This window comes from Oxyura jamaicensis, chromosome 3, assembly GCF_011077185.1.
Source record: "Oxyura jamaicensis isolate SHBP4307 breed ruddy duck chromosome 3, BPBGC_Ojam_1.0, whole genome shotgun sequence".
NCBI classification, from domain to species: domain Eukaryota; kingdom Metazoa; phylum Chordata; class Aves; order Anseriformes; family Anatidae; genus Oxyura; species Oxyura jamaicensis.
Genome location: NC_048895.1, coordinates 9,021,053 through 9,037,764, shown reverse-complemented (window position 1 = coordinate 9,037,764; position 16,712 = coordinate 9,021,053). Strand labels below are relative to the sequence as shown.

The 16,712-nt window shown below is 42.4% G+C and overlaps 1 long non-coding RNA gene across 1 annotated transcript; it reads right to left on the bottom strand.

The window, feature by feature from the left end:
• Positions 1-2,529: 2,529 nt before the first annotated feature.
• Positions 2,530-7,942, bottom strand: LOC118164412. Its single transcript, XR_004749482.1, has 3 exons — positions 6,805-7,942; positions 6,442-6,635; positions 2,530-3,222 (listed from the first exon to the last, which is right to left on the bottom strand). It is a non-coding gene; the product is annotated as an uncharacterized LOC118164412 (long non-coding RNA).
• Between the last annotated feature and the right edge of the window lie 8,770 nt (positions 7,943-16,712).

Below are 16,712 nucleotides of genomic sequence, written 5' to 3'. Positions count from 1 at the left end.
GCTTGACTTACTGTTGTGGTAAGATCTCCAGTGATGACTGTAGCTTTGGTTTTCATACCTTAATTCAGCAGTGTGGACTTCTCATCTCACTTCAGCTATTTCAGGTAGTATTTAGAGAATGGCATCCCCATATGGCCTTTCCACTGAATTTCTTCTGCAGATTTTTATTTCCAGGTACTGTGCACTATTTTAAAAAATAATAATAAAAAAAAAGGAGAAATAAGAGATCCAAGTTCCTTCTGCAGCACTCAGCAATTTGTTCTTGCAGCACAGGAATTATTTTGTTATTTCAGCCCCTAAATTCTTTATGTGCCTAGTTATATGTTAGTTTTGTGTAGTGTCATTTTCTTTTTGCATTTGATACAATTAAAGTTCTGCAAAATTCAGCAGTTTAAAAACTGTTGGAAATTTGTGCACATTTGAAAACAGTGATCTAGACAATGGAGGCTGTGAAGTGCATCTCAGATGTTCAAAAATCTTCAGCCCTTCATGTCAAACTGCTTTTGAGATGCTCAGGGGTATTTCTGTGGTCTGAATTTGTCCACTGAGCCATGGGAGGCTGGGAGTCATGGTTCTCCATAGTCCCCAGGGATGAGCATCACCAGGCTAATATTTTGATAGTATCACCAAAAGGCAGGTAGTGCAATGCTGGTAGAAGCTGGCCACAATGGATGTGCTCAGCATGGGCATCAACTCTGGTTCAGAAAAGGGGTCTGACAACCATGGCTCCGGGTTAATAAGAAGTCCCCCCCCAGATTTTGTCCCACCACTATCACAGATGCAGTCAGATCCCAGTGCTAGGATGTGTGTGGTCCAGCACAAGCTGGATTCTGTGTGACTTCAAGCACCAGCCTGGAGAGCTGGAGCCCATGAACTCCACTGGGCTGACAGGGGACAAGAGGAGAACCGGTTCAACCTTTCAGCTTCAGTCTGTTGACATGCACACCAGTGCCCTAAGAGTAGGAATTTTTTTAAGAGTAGGGTTATGATTCTTCTAAGGAGCAATTAAGGAGCAAGTAGGAAGTGTGCGATACCGAGTTTCTTTTTCATTTTAAGAGAAAACACATTTAAATGACAACAAATGCTCAAGTTACAGAGAAGTGGGCAACAAGAAATCTCACGCCCACAGGTGTGCAGCCCTTCAATTTCATGAGCAGTGTTCCTAGCTAGCACTTTGGTTTTGAAGGGGGCAGAGGGAAAGAGGAGACAGTAGTAATGAAGCTATCCAAGACATAATCTTTTTCCTCACATCCTCACAAACTCAGCTTGCAGTACCTGCTGCAAAGGCAAGGGTCTTCTACAGCCTCAGTCCAGACAAAAAACAGCATCGCAGTTGCCAGCCTGAAAGCACCCAGGGCAGGGTAGCATAAGATGCAGCTTCTCACTTGTTAGCATCAACTCTTCAACAATCCTGCTTTCGAACAGTAAATGCTTTATGTCTAGTTGTAGCATATTTATGAGAAAGAAATACTGCTTTCACCTGAGGAAAACAAGCTACTTTAAAGCACCTATCACTTTCATTTCGTCCCACTTAATAAGCATCAGCTCCAGCCATCATTCTCATAGCTGCATCTGCAGGAGCATGAGGATCTCCACAGCTCGCTCTTCAGGGTGCTCAGCTATTCACCCTTACCTCAACATGAGACACATACATAACTTGTTAGAAAAAAGACAGAAAAAAAATGAATCCTTTTCTAATACGACTCCTCACGCCAATCCACATACTGGGTCTTTTGAATCTGAAAATGTAAATCCTACATTTCTATAAGGCTTGCTGTAAATATCCCGTCAAAATGGATTTGGGGAGAAAAGTGATTTTTTAATTGCATGCTTTTTTAATTGAGATGTCCTGTGCTAGATTGCAGTAGCAAATTTTCATAGAAAGACTTATTTCCCTCAAAAGCAGTAGCAAAGTCTATTTCTGTTGTCTCATAAAGGAGATAAAAATTTGTACAAAAAACAACATGATCTTCAACCTGACTCTTACTGTGAATTTGAGTTCCGAGGATGAAGTTGACCATCCAGTTATAATGTTATCAGTGATAAATGGGACAGGTAATTCACCCAAGATTCTTTTTCTATGACTTTTCACCACCTTTTCAACAACAACAACAAAAGTAGGAGATTTAGTCCAGGCAAAGAGCACTCTTTCTGCCTTGTATCTGCAGCTACCAAAATGACAAGTGGGTGCTTTGCTACCAGCATTGGTCTCTGGCACTGCCAGGCTAGGTAGCATTAGTCAGGATTTTGCAGTTTTCATGCCTTTATCTGTAGAGCATCAGCTTCCTACCTTAAATAATTGATCTGAGCAAAACAAAGGTCTGCCTGGACTGGAGAGGAGAGCAATGGAGACATTTGTTTCCCCAGAACAGGTAGTGTAACAAATCAGTCCTGACTGTACTGATAAATTGAACTTCAAGCTCGGTACTACTGCTTTTCAGGCCTAATCCTGTGCAAGACACAGCAGGAAGGAAAGGCAAAGGTAACAGTTAGCATTTTTTTCTCTAAGAGGGAAAATATATATATATATTTTTCCCTTTCTCAGTGCAATATTTCAACTTTTTTTTGAGGAAGATGGCATGGGGGGAGGAGAGGAAAAGGTAGTGTGAGGGTGTGCATGTACAGATAGCAAGATACAGAAGAACTGCTCAGTGATCACTGGCTCCTTACAAGCTACCAACCTTGGGACAGGATCGTAACTCAAGCTCCTGGATGCCAGCGAAGAAGAAGCATTGTTTATCAGAAAAATCTGGCTCGCAACAGTACATGAACTACAGAGCAGTAGCACTTTAGTACACATGGCAGAGAGAAGCTCATTGTCCAGGTTCAAGCCTGGGCTTTAGGAGACTGAGGTTCTGATCAGGTCTTGACTGCAGAGCCCTATGCTAAACTCACGCACATCACCCTTCCCAGGTGCTCAAGAAGTATTTGTTTTTCCTGCTTTTCTAAGTAGATGTCCCCATCTGGACAGAAATCCTGAAAATGCAGAACACGTGCAGTGAGGCTGACGAGTACCTACCCTACCCCAGCTGCATACTTAATGTGTGCAACCCCTATATCCAGAAAACCTCCAGTATATATATATATTCAGCAGTAGCGTGTCTTGCTCTAGCTGATTATTTCGTTTGCCAAGAATTCCTTTGAATTTCATGTCAGTATTACTGTTGCAGTATACTTCATCATCCAGCTCCTCTTCACATGCCAGCCATTATTTGCATCTGTCTTTTCAAAAATAATTAAAAAAAAAAAAGACAAGCTTCTATTAGCAATACCAGGCCCAAGTCACAGCCTCACTTTTCTTTCATTTCTGTTAAATGAATAATACCCACTGCAAAGCTCAGCATCTCTATAAATGCTGTGGTTACAAACAAATGCATCCTTCAGCAGCCTTTTAAACCATTTTTTCTTACAATGCACATTGTAAATGAAGAGTAATTTATCTTCAGAATTGCCCAGAAAATGTTATTCTGTTAGCAACATAAAAGCCTCACAGTGTCTGAGTAGGTGCCATGCCAAAAACATTTTATTGTGAACCAGATAATTCAGTTTGAATTGTACACAGTTTGGTGTAATCGTTCCAGTAAAGCATTCTTTACAATTCTGTAACAGCAAGTCACATGGCTCAATAAAGTTTATTGCTGCAAATGTTTAGTGATTCATGGCATGGCGTGAATTCTGCTTTTTTCCTGGATCAAGTAATCAATAGCAAAATAATCTCCTTGCTCTGCATTAAATAGGTAGTAAGTAAGTACGTACAAAAATGTGATATAAAAAACAGTGAGTACAGAATTAAAATGAATGGTTATTTCAAGCTGGGTGTCCTGAAACCCAGTTTTGCACTTGGGCTGTAGCAGAGGCTATTTATGTCCTGCATACTCCCAGCCTTAAATAATTCTTGCAGAGCTGGTAACACACATTGTGTAACGAATACCGTTGGGACTAACAGATTTTCATCCCATCATGTCCAGCAGAGTCCTGCTGTGAACTCTCTGCACTTACACAGACACTCCCGGCCACCCAGGGCCAACCCCACTGGTACCAGGGACCATCTTCTTCAAAGCACACAGGAAGAGCAAGATGTATGTTCCCTCAGACAACCTTTGGTTCTTCTAGCGCTGTTCCTACACATCTTAAATCAGTGTTTATAACATCACCCACTGAGTTGAGTGCAAGTTAAATCAGGCTTAGTTAGTTTGCTCCACTGTGTTCAGCTGCAAATCACAAAAGGGAGCAGAGACATGACAACTGGGAGAGGGCACATGCTTTGTGATGAGAGCTGCTAAAATAGCCTCTCCAGGAGTCTGGCAGGATGGTAGCACCATGACACATCTGATCAAGGGCCTTGGATGTCCCTACTCCATCTAACTTGTCCTGCCTCACAGTTCTGAACCCTAGGGCTCCAGTGACACCACAGTGGGCCACTTAATAATTGATAGCTGTATCATCTGTTATAAACAACTATAAATATTGTTATCTAGCTATCCAGTTCTGTTTTCTCATAAAACCTGTGAAAATAATACTGTTAGGAACAGGCTATTCTGGGTAATAAAGAGCACACTGCTGTTTATATTGTTTAATGCCTCCCAATAGGGAATACATACATTGTTGGGTTTCTCTCTAAATATTCTTGTGCTGCTTCAATGCAGTAGTAAGCATGTACCTGAGTCCTCCTCATTCCTGAATCTCACACACACTCTAAAACAGCATTTATGAGATTAAGCACCTAAAAAGTCAGCAGAGGCCAGAGGGAAGGCTGCCTATAAAAGCTTCATATAACTCCCTCCTACAAAGGCATTGCAGTATGGTCTTCCATTATAAGATCATTACAGCTGGAACTCTGTTGCATTCAGTGCTCTGACTTTGCTGTGCAGAGGAAAAGAGACAATTGTGTTATCCACAGGAATGCAAAAAAGTCTAAGCAGCAACCTCTAACAGGCACTTAATGGGGAAGTTTCTATCCCAAGCAACTAAATGTTAAGAAAGTTTAAAAAGGTCCTACAGATAGATGCACTAAATAACTATAATACGGAGTTTGGTGTGAAAAGTCCCACTTAGATTCTCTAATGCTACAGCCTACATGTGCCTGCATCACTTAAAATCTCTCTTCCTCTTCCCCTCTGTCTCCCTCTCTCCTTTATGAAAAGAACTAATACCTAAATGTCCTATAAGTCTATTTGCCAGACTGCTCCCATGTCATGCTACAGAGAACATCTATTTCTTGCCAGCCTCCAGTGACTTAAAGACTACACGGGATTGTTTCTCACTGTACTGTACTTTTCAATCTGCAGAGACAGCTCAGTGCTTCTCTGAAACAAATCTGCAAGCATCACAGGCTCCATCCCAGCAAAGAGCTGGAGGCCTAGTCCACCAAGTTAAGTTAATTTCAGTAGGGCTATGCCGACTTATAAAAGCAAAAGAGATGGTTTGAATGCTTGTAAATGACCTTTCCAAGTCATGGCTAGGTAAGAACATTCATTCAGATAGTCCCCACAAGCACACACACTCCTGTCCTTCACCCATAGGCCTAGCAGCTACAGAACTGGGGTTTCTTCTATTAGGAGACAAGGAACTCTGGGCAGTGACAGTTTATTTTAGTGTCTGTTTATGGACCTGCTTTCCACCAGATTGCTAATGCTTTTTGAGCCTGTTGATAATCCGTCACATCCACAGTGTCCTGTGGCAGTAAGCTCCAGGCATTCATTGCCTCTCATGTATAGAAATTTGCCTGCCTCAGTGGTAACATATTCCCAAGCTCTGTGGCCAAACCTGCGGCATGGAATCAGCACTGTGCATGTTGCCCAGCCTCCCACAGGCCTTCTCTCTTCCCCATGCTTCTACATCCAAACATCCCTTGCACATCCACATGCTTTTACCTTCACAGAGCTACATTATAGCTCTGGAGCAATTTCGCCTGGTGGCTCTTGCACATGTTTACCTGTTCAAAACGCTGTGTTAAGAAATCCTCCCAGATCTCACCTTCGCACCTATCAACAATTTCCTTTAGGGTTTTAAATAAATACAAAAATAGAATAAAAAATAAAAATAAGGAAGAAAAATGTGGCCATTCAAGATACAGTTATTGAAGACACTTTTCCAGAGCTGCAGTCTCCACTCTCTGTGTAAGCAGAATAAGCATTCCAGAGCTGCCACTGCCAGCAGAGTCCCCTGGTAAATCTATGGTGCATTTAAAGGCATTGCGCTTCCCCAGTCTCAAACATGAGCATGCTGCAAGAATCACTTGTGTGGGCCTAGCTCAACACTTCCCAAAAGTGTAAGGCTAAAAGTGGTACTAAGCATCCCGAGCTAGGAAAGGCCCACAGCCAGCCTCTCCAAAAGGCAGCGTGCTACATAGTCCTTATGCTATCCCACTGAACCATAACGACCAGATCTCCTCACCATGCCAAAGAATCAGGTGCTGACAGAGGAGCAGCAGCATCTTACCAAACAACATGCTTCCAGGAGAAGACCTGCAGGATGAATTCAGATTCCTGCTGAGGCTCCAGAGTGGATCAAAGAGACACCATCCTCCATGTGGAAGTCGTGAGTCACTTCTCATTCATTGAGACTTGGTGCTTGTTCACAAGGTGGTGCCAGGTGAAGAATGCTGGGGACAGCTTTCTATTGACTTCCTGGTGCTGTTGAGGGAAGAAACACAGAAGAAACATGTTCTGCAATAGCTGAACAAATGAACAAAAGGCACACCTTTGGCTCACCTGCAGCTAAGAGCTTATTTTGTTTATAAATTTATCATTAGTCTTCTATTGTTCCCTGTGCATGGGTTAACTGACTTCAGACCCCACCTACCCTGCTTCCAGAAGGGAGCCTCTGTGCTCCCAGTCACTTTACTTAAAGGTAAACCCTCAGGTATCTTCAGCACCTCTGAGGAGTAAATTTTAACAGAAAATCTATTGCCACAAAGAAGCTCAGTATTGCCAAGTGATCCAAGGACTCCTGCAGATCATTTCATGCCAGTCAGCACAATGCCCTCTCTTTGCAAGCAACATAGCTCCTGCGATGAAAGAAGCTAGTCAAAGTTGCTTATTTCTGATGTCTGTGTGGAGGTTCAAGCAGGAAGAGCATGTTCTCTTGTCCATTTTGTGTCAAGGGGTATAATGTGCTAGTAATTGAGTCAAGGGAGAAGGGTAATCCCCAAGGCACCCAGAAGAGCCCCAAGGACCCCTCACCATTGCAGAATCCCAGACTTCCTCCTGCTGTGCTTCCTTTAAATCATCTCCCACTCTTCAGGGAATACAGCCACTCTTTCCCATTTTCCTGCCTCATCAAGTCTGCAGTTAATTTACAGATCATGAGGTCTACAAAACACATCTGAAAATTTCACAGAGACATCTTGGGAAACGAGTGCCAAGAGACATCTTGTCAGCAGTTTAGTTTAGTCCATATGGCTTACAAAAAGAAAAGGAAAGAGATCAGAGAACTTCAAAGCTGACTCATTCTGTGTTATACATGGCAATCCTCAAATTTTATTATGTAGTAAAGAAGCAAGTGTCTGCTCCAACAGCAGCATCTATCAGTAGCAAAAGCACAACTGAAGCTTCAGAAAAGGACAGCAGCACTGAGATTGAAATATTACCACTCAAGGCACCACAGTGAAATGACATGGGTGACAACATTGCCACCTCGTGGCACAAACGTTGGAGAAACGACAAGAAAAAGCCAAGCAAGAACTTCATAGTTATCTTAAAAATAAGACAAAAGCTCTTGAAAGTTGTTCATGTCTTCAGAAGCCCTGGGAGATCTGGTAGTGCCTTGCTTCTCCCTCACTCCTGCCATTTTTAGAACCGTGCATCTCTGCCCCATCAGCACAGCCTCTCACATTATCAAGTAGAGAAGGAGAGCAAGCAAGCAACCAAGGGCTGCTATAAAACAGGTCACATATTACCTTGAACTAACTGACTAACTGGCACAAGCAGAAATCAAAGTGCTGTTTTTTTTTTTTTTGTTTTGTTTTGTTTGTTGTTGTTGTTGTTGTTGTTGTTGTTTTGTTTTTTGCCAGCAGAGAGAGGAAGACTCTGCCATTACCGGAATTCTCCTTCTTTTTCCTCAGGAAAAACCAAACCAAAATAAACGAACAAAAAACCACTTCTCCTTTGGGCTCAGCAGCTCCCATTTGTAAAAGCTAAGGGAAAAAACAAGGGGTGGCTAAACCCATGTGGTCTCAGATTCATGACTGAGGACATAGCCTTCCCCTATAAAAGGATGACAAGTTCTTGTCTCCATATATCTCCATGTTTATCCCTCACTGAGCACAGAGCTGCTATGCCTTCAGCCATGACAGACTCTCCACAAGTATACTGTGCCCCGTGAGATATAGCTAAACAGCTCCAGTTTTCTCCAGCAGAAACCAGAAACGCTCCAGTTCCATCAGCCAGTTCCTTCATTTGCACATGCAGCATGCAAGTAGTTAAAACACAAAAATCTAGATCTGTTTTGTTGGTCAATTTTCTGTCAAAGGAAAAATAATAGGAAGAGCGTTCGGCATAATGAATGAAGGAGTAGGACAGTACAAGAGGCAGCTGGGAGTCATTTAAAAGGCAGGCTATGTTTTTCACTACGCTATTCAACAGGAACAGCTGGTATGTTTCATCATGGGATTGACACCCAGAGAAGTTACTGCTCAGCAGACAAGGTGGAAGTCACTAATATTCTCAACACCTCCCTGTGCTCACCCTTCTCCTCCCTACCCCGGAGCCTCCTGTAAAAATGAAGAGAAGCTGGGACAGAAGGAACATGCTCTGATTCAAAGAGGACCAGGGTAGGTCTAGAGCTGATCATGGACTGGAATACAAACCACTGTCTTTCAGGGGTGCTGTTAAAAAAATTCACAGAGGTGCAAATCTACAGCTCATTTGTCTCAACTTATTTCCTCCGATGTCATACCCCAAGCTGTCAGGATGGAGGACTCCTTCCTAGTCACCTAGCTCTACCTCTTTGCAGCACACAGAGAACTTTTCCTGGCCCCTCCTATGACAAAGGGCTGTGTGCCCTGGAATGTGCTGCTTAAAGCCTCCTTATTTGCTAAACTATAACCTGTCACTTGGCATGGCATCCAGATTGCAGCAACACAGTCAGCTTCTGAAGTTCACACTGTGTTTCCTCTGGTATTCGAAGCATTGAAAAGCAGAACCAAACCAGTTGAAGCTGCATGTGTGAAGTGAGTCCATCTATACAAGCACTCACTGCTGGAGAAATACAAACCTATTGAGTCACTGCTTTGAAACCAGAGGGGCTGTGCAAATTCATCTTTATGTTCCTCTATGCACTAATTTGATCCTGAAGATGGCAGTATCTTTCCCCCAAGAAACTTTCCCTCCCGCTTGGCATGAAGCCTTGAATTTTTTAAACCCACCTGTCACTCCAATCTCCTTTCCATTCAATTCTGCCCAACAGATCTCTCAGTCTCATTAGGTTTTTTGGTCCATACTGACTTGCCACCTACAGAACATAGTAACACTGTGCTCACCAAGGTCTCAGCAGTTCTCATCTGGTTTATATCAGGTGAAAGCAAAGCACAGTGCAGTGGGAGAGCACAATGCAGCCCGTGGGGTGACCACACAGACTCCTGCCTCCTGAACTGGGATGCTATGGTGGGAAAAGAGGAAGCCAAGCTGACTAGGAATTATGTTGGCAGCATACGGCAGAATGGCTGACTTCACAGCAGCTCCACAAGCTCAGTTGATCCCTTACTCCTGCCTACTCCTTCACCCCATCAGAGGAGCTAGTCAGGCTGACAGACATCGCTAAGTCTACAACTAAAGCACTCCTGCTGTGCTTGGGAAGCTCTTTGGGATTTATTATTTTACTGTTCCATCCCATTAGACAGATATCTTTAGGGCATTCCTCATAATACTTCCACAGATCAGTGGGGTCCAGCTCTGCACAGGAGCGCCGTTTGATTCCCTTACTCTAGCCATAACTCGTATTTCCTTCTGCAAGTTGTCATGTTTTAGCCTTTGTATTCAATTAACTTTTATACGCTTTTGACCCTCCTCTGACTTCAGAGGAAGGCTTTTTACCCTGAGCAGGTTTCACCTCATCCTCCTAGCATACCCAAAGGCATACCCTTCCACCCTTAACAGCTAAGACACATTTGTAGGTGATGCTCTCAGCAGAGCCCTGTGAATCATTCCCACACTTAGTTATACTGATCTTGTCAAGGTCACAGTACTCAACCAGACACACTTGAAAGGGAGTCTTTAAAAAGCACACAGTCTCCTTTAGCCTTAGACTAAGAGAAAGATATCGGGGGAAGAGATACCACAGCTGCCCCGATTAAGGGCTTAACCTATGGTTGCAAAAAAAATGTTGACATGCAAACAAGCTTGGACCCAGGATGTTAGTGCTACTCTTGCCTTTCTAATACCAGTTACTGTGTAAGCATGGCCAGCAACAAGCCCATTTTTCAAGACCTTTGTTGCCTGTATACAAGGAAGAGAACCAGAAGGAAAATAAACCTTTTCTCCTAGCACCACTTGCACAGCAGACTCACACCAGTATCAGAAACATGCATCTGTGTAAGCAATGACCCTCAAAGCAAATGGAGAATGGTTTGAATGGCAAAAACAAAACAAAAGTCTGAGCTCTTAACAGTCACATTTTTCCTAACAGCCATATTTTGCAGCATGTTTGGAATTGGGAGCATGATTGCAAGGGTCCTTTCATAAACTGTGATCTTTTTTGTCTTTTTCACTTCTAAGAAGTCTAGGTTAGGTTGTGATTTAGGGCTTCCCAATAGCTGAAGTATTAGTATAAGGCTTGGAAGCAGATTTGAATTTATGTTCTGAACCACACCCTTCTTTGGTCTCAGCTATAAGCTTATTCCATGAGTCTCTGTGTCTCAGTGCACCACCTGTAAAATTGGAAAATGTATTTAATAAAAATGGGAAAATGATAGGTCCTATTTAATAGAAACTCTTCAATAGATAAACCAGTTCCTAAACACAATGGAGCTGAGGGCAGCAGGGAGCCACTCCATGTTCAATCTTTAACCTTAAGAATGTGATTTCTTCAGGAAGTCACACGTGGTAGCTTTGTAGTCATAACAATAATGACGAGCTGAGCAGAGACAAACATGACTGGAAAGGCTTTTAGCTGTGAAACCATCTGATGTCCCACTAAGTCTTACCCCTAAATGCATCTGACAGCCCATGAGAGATCTGCTGTAGGTTGCACTTCTCAGGGTATCCCACAGATCAGGAGGAGCTGCTGCAAGCTTGATCCTTAGATTAACACCACCTGTGAAATCCACAAAGGTGTCTGAAACTTGCCCAATCTGCAGATCTTCATAGGAGCCATAGAGTCTAGAAAAAAAAAAAATATATTCTTAGGCTTATAGTCAGACGATAGGTTGAAAACAATGTGCCAGTGAAAGCATATAATAACAGTTTCCAAAGCAAAAAGAAGGCTGTAACTCAGCTTTGGAAAGGGGTGAGGGGGGGTGGGGGGGAATCTTTTGCATGTAGGAAGAGGAGAATTTCTAGCAAACTGCCTCCAAGATTGGCCATAGTCTGAAAAGGACTCCTCATTCATTATTGTCCCAGATCTCACTGAGCAGTAGTGAGAACATGCCCATCACTGCTTCTTTAATAATTCTGCCTTACCAAATGTTGCCCGGGTATTTGACCAGACACTGTGCCTTGAAAGCTCAGTCTCCAAAGTGATTTTCTTCACCGTTGCAGAGGAAATTTCTCTTTTTGTTTTAATGCTACCAAGTGAAAATAACTGAAGTTTCTCTCCTTCTGTACAATCTTTCTCTCAACATTAACTAGGATTTTTCCCTGCTCTCCTAATTTTTCCATGTTCAGATTATTTTAGCCCATGACTAACAAATTCCATCAGTTATGACTTGTTGCCTTATTCTTAGTCCCAATAAACCACTCTAAACAAAACGACTCAAAGAGAGAAGGCAGTATTTTCAGCATACCATGTGAATGGTTGAATGCTTTAACAAGTTAAAGGTTTTGCAAGACCCCAGCGTAGGTACCTCTACCAAGACCAAGACAGGATTTGTCAACACATCCCCAAAACGAAACTCCTTGTTCAGAGGACAATCCCCCAGGATATGTTTGTTTTCGTTTATATCCTAAACCTTAGGATTTAAACTCAAGGGCCTGAATTAGCAACTGTTACTGCAGTGTGAGCTTTTCCTTTTTAAAAATGGAAAGATGAGAACCATTTACAATGCTCCAAATGTTGCAAGGCCTAGAAGATGTTTTTATAAACAAAAATGCATAGCCACAAACCAATGTGTTTTAGAGAGACCATTTGCATAACTTGGAATGATTCACTTAGCATATACCTTCTCCAAAAGGGTTCCCCGGAACACATTCTTATAGACTGAAAAAAAATAAAACTAGCTCCATCACCCCATTCACTGGCAGGTGATCATCAACCACCACATCAACCCATTCACGGATGTAATAGAACTGTCAGGGGAAAGGAACAAGATCACGTTTCCCTTACAAGAAACATCCCTTTGAAGCAACAGGAAAGGAAGAATTGATTAGCAGTGGGCCCAGGACGAGCTGTCTTGGGGGAGGGCTGCACTAGATCAGTGGGAGGTACTGACACCCACAGATCCAACTCATCAGCCTCATCCAGATGGAGGAGAAAATGAAGTGTGTGTCAGGTGTAAAAGAATATTAAATAGAGAATTTAGGCACAGCAGGGCTTTTGGGGAAGGAGTTCCCAATTGCAGGCTGCAGCAAGAGCTGAGCAAGACTGTACATTTGGGAAAACGTGCTCAAGTCCCACTGACTTCAGCCAGTATGTAAGGCTTTTGTCTGGATTAAAAAATGGATAGGGCCCAGCTTGAGAGAAGGGCCAAACTAAGGTATATGCTCAGACTGGTTCAGAGTGATGACCCTTCAGGTCAGGATATCCCCTAGCTACTTGATCTTGACCAAAGGAAACCTTGTGGAAATTATCTAAGGGTGTAACACAAAGCGTGACAGAGGATTTCTGAAGACCTCCTGCATTCCTGGGAAGCAAATGTACCTGGAAGTGGAAAATGCCAACATATTTCCTCTCAAAATTCTGGTTTTGTGGCACTACTGCAGCCCTGGTGGAATGTCAGGGCTTCCAGGGCCACCATGAACCAGCAGTTCTCTGTGCCAAGACAAATGGACGTATGGTTGGCAGAAAAACAAGACCCGTCGGCTAAGTTCAGAGCACCATGAAGATACTAGAAGTGCTATTGTGCTGATGTTTTTAAAAATATAATGAACCATACATAGAAAACGAGACAATCCAGATATGTGGTTTCTTTAACCAAACCATGATTGTTCTATAGTTGTTCTCTCATGATCTTTTCCTTTGGATACTATTTGTTTAAATAACAAATTTAACAAGAAGTAGTTGTTAATAGAAACATACTGTTTTTTACTAGCATTACACATTTTTTTCTGTTGTCTGTAAAAACACGCTATTTAAAAAAACAAACAAACAAACCAAAAAAAAACTTTCCCTTTTTCCTTTGAAAGCATTCGCTTTTTCAGATGAGAAAAATAATTTCCAATGGATCTTCCAGGCAAAGCTGTACTTTGTGTTTAAGGGCTTAAAGTAAAATTAAAACTTAATAAAAATCAATTTAGTACTGCCCCTACCTGTTTTGGAGATTCCAGAATGTTCTTCTACCTCAGGTAACATGGTATAAAAATGATTTTTCCAACCGTAAAGCTGAGAAGAGAATGCACTCCCACTAAGTCTCAGGTATGAAGATTGTAAATCTCAGATTTTCCTGCTTCTGTAGTCTCCATTCACTTGTCAAGCAGTAACATTACAGATCATTAAGTGCACATGGTCACTCCTTATTGAGGCACTAGCAGGCAAAGAAGCAACACAAAAGAATGTTAATTTCAGATGGTGGAGACGCTTCTCAAACCTCTAATCCAACCTTGAACCTTGTCATTATTTTTACTGAGCCTGTCCCATCTTAATGATTGCTTCATCCACACCACACTAAGTAAAGCAATAAGGGTATGTGTATCTTCTATTCTATGCTAGGATTTCAACAGTCAATATTCCACACAATATGTTATATTGTATAAAGAAACTTATATATTTAGACAAAGGAATTTCCTTACCCATCAATCCTTGGCAGAAATCCAGTTGCTTTCTTTTTGCATCATAAAGCACAGGAGTTCTGTGCAAAGCCTGGGAAGCACATGACCAGAAAGAAGAGAGAAAAACAAGTCACTAATATCTCTTTTAGCTTGAAGTAAAGCTCTCTGCAGAGCTTCAATCTCATGAGATGAGAGATGCAGTAAATTTTGAGCCTGGAATGTAAACAAATGTAAATGATGAAAACACTCCTTCTGCCTGTTTAAAGATTTCAAAATAATTAAGGTAGCATTGTCCTCGCAGATACTAGTCTAATTCAGGTATAACTCTAGTGTTGTCATGTACTCTGGCTAATCTGACACAAGCCTGGACACACATTTGTGCTTGGTCTACACTCAGAGATAAGTCAGTGGAGCTCAGATACATCTGTATGGTTGTCCATGAATATCGAAGAAGACAACCCTTCAGACTTGCCAGCCCAGCCCCTCCATAATTGTTGATAAGTTTCAGTCAAAGAGGCTACAAGGCAGACTGTATTTAAACTTTCAGCTAACCTGGCTAATGTCTCCTTGATTTGAACAACAATCAAGCTACAGATTAACTGATATGTGCTGAAGAAGTTTCTATTGCCGTGACAAGTGTGTCTCTTGACCAACTGTTCTGAAAGAAATTATGCTGTTATTCTTTTCCCCTCACAGATGCCTCTTGGATCATATTAATAACCTAAGCGTCAAACTTTCATTTTGCTCTTACGACCCACAAATTGCTCAAGCTAATTTTCTCACTGTTGGCTTTCCCTTCAGGCAGTAGCAGAGAAATGGCAAACCCTCAAAAGGCCTTGACAGTAATTAGACACCAGCTCCTACCCTTGGTGATTGTGGGTGCTCATTTTGCAGGCCATCAGTCATAGATACAGCAAGCTACACGCCTGCAGGCCAAACAGCACAATCTCAGTGTTTCTTCCGCAGCAAAGGGACTGAAGGATGAGCAGCATCCACCCTCAGAGAGTCTTTGCTGGGCTAAGTCTGGCATCAGAGCAAATGGCAGCCTTCTTGTGGCAGTTTTAGAGCAGCAAAACAGTGGGCTGAGAGAAAGAGGAGGTTTCAAGCCCATTCCCACATACCTGGCGTGGAGGGATACAACTACACACCTGAAGGCCTTTGCAGAGGCCAGGACTTGTGCTGACCTTCCCTTCCAAACACATCTATGCTGTCTCAGCTCTCTCAGCTTCAGACTGGCATATCTCAGCTCAGGCACCTGAGGATGGCAGCAGGATCCTGACTTCAAACCATCTGTGAGATACAATTATGTCTGAAACCCTGAGAACCAGGGATACTATTTCCAAGCCCTCCTGCTTCTTTTGTAAATGTGCCTCTACCTTCCTACTGATTTTCATGAGTTTATCAGTAGTTTGGCCCAAAGAAACTGGATAAATCTGACAGAATCTGACAACTAGAAAATTACTTAGCTGGGAGATGCTATCTGCTATTGCCAGCAGTATTCCCTTACAGACACAGGAATATAAAGAGTATGTGGGACTGAAACTCTCAAATAATTGCATACATCGCTTTCAGGAAGATTGGATTATCAATGTTTTGCTCACCAGCTCAGTAAGAACAGTATCACCATTCCTACTAACAGGCTAGAACCAACAGACCTTATCTAACCATTCTAGAAGCCTGTCCTGGCTAGCAAGACTTGCTATCCATTTGTTATGGGAACTTGCTCAGAGCTTGGTACCAAGTGTCTGTTGTGACATTCAGTTTAACCGTGTGATAGCAGGAAAGGCCGTAGAAATACAGGCACAAGTTGAATACAGGCTGCAGAACTGAAAACAACTCACTGAAGGTCAGTTTTTGGTCACAGCAGAAGCTCAACCTTGAGGGCTGGGAAAACACTCCACAAGTACAAGGAAGATTAGACTAAACAGTTAAGTAGGAAAAAAAAAAAAAAACAGACCAGCAAGTGGATAAGGCACCTGCCACTGCCTGTGATCACTCCAGCATCACAACAGTATGTGGGTAATGGGACAGGGGCCAAAGGTCAAGAACTGTCTAGAAACTCAGACATTTTCTAAAATACCAAAATCATGAACTCTGGGAGTTCTCATGAATTATCAGCATGAGAACCGTCATCACAGAATCACCACCGGATCATCAGAACTGCTGGCATGCCACTTGTTCCAAGGACATGAGCACCCCCCACTCCCTTCACCTGCTCTCCCTGGCTGCTCCAAGAATTACTGGATATACACTGAATTAAGTTGGTTATAATTTTTGACAATAAATGCTTCAAACACAATTAGAAAATGGTATGTACTCCAACTTCCAAACTTATAGCTGCTACTCTAAGTGTCATCTCAGACAGCATTAAGGCATGCCTAAATTGAAGTATGTTCACTCAGTGCTAACACTACTTGCTGGCTATCAAGTCTAATCATCCACTTACATGAGACCTCTGAAAATCACTTACGTGGCCTCTTTCACTGCAAATTTCTGCAGTTTCTTTCACGGTGTTCCTGTTCCAAAAGAGCCGGTGTGAGCAGGGAAATTCTCATCTGTGAATAGGTGCTTATTCTTCAAGCACATCTCCAGCAAGTCCTGGTAGTTCTGCTGGGCAGGTGGGTTGTGCTT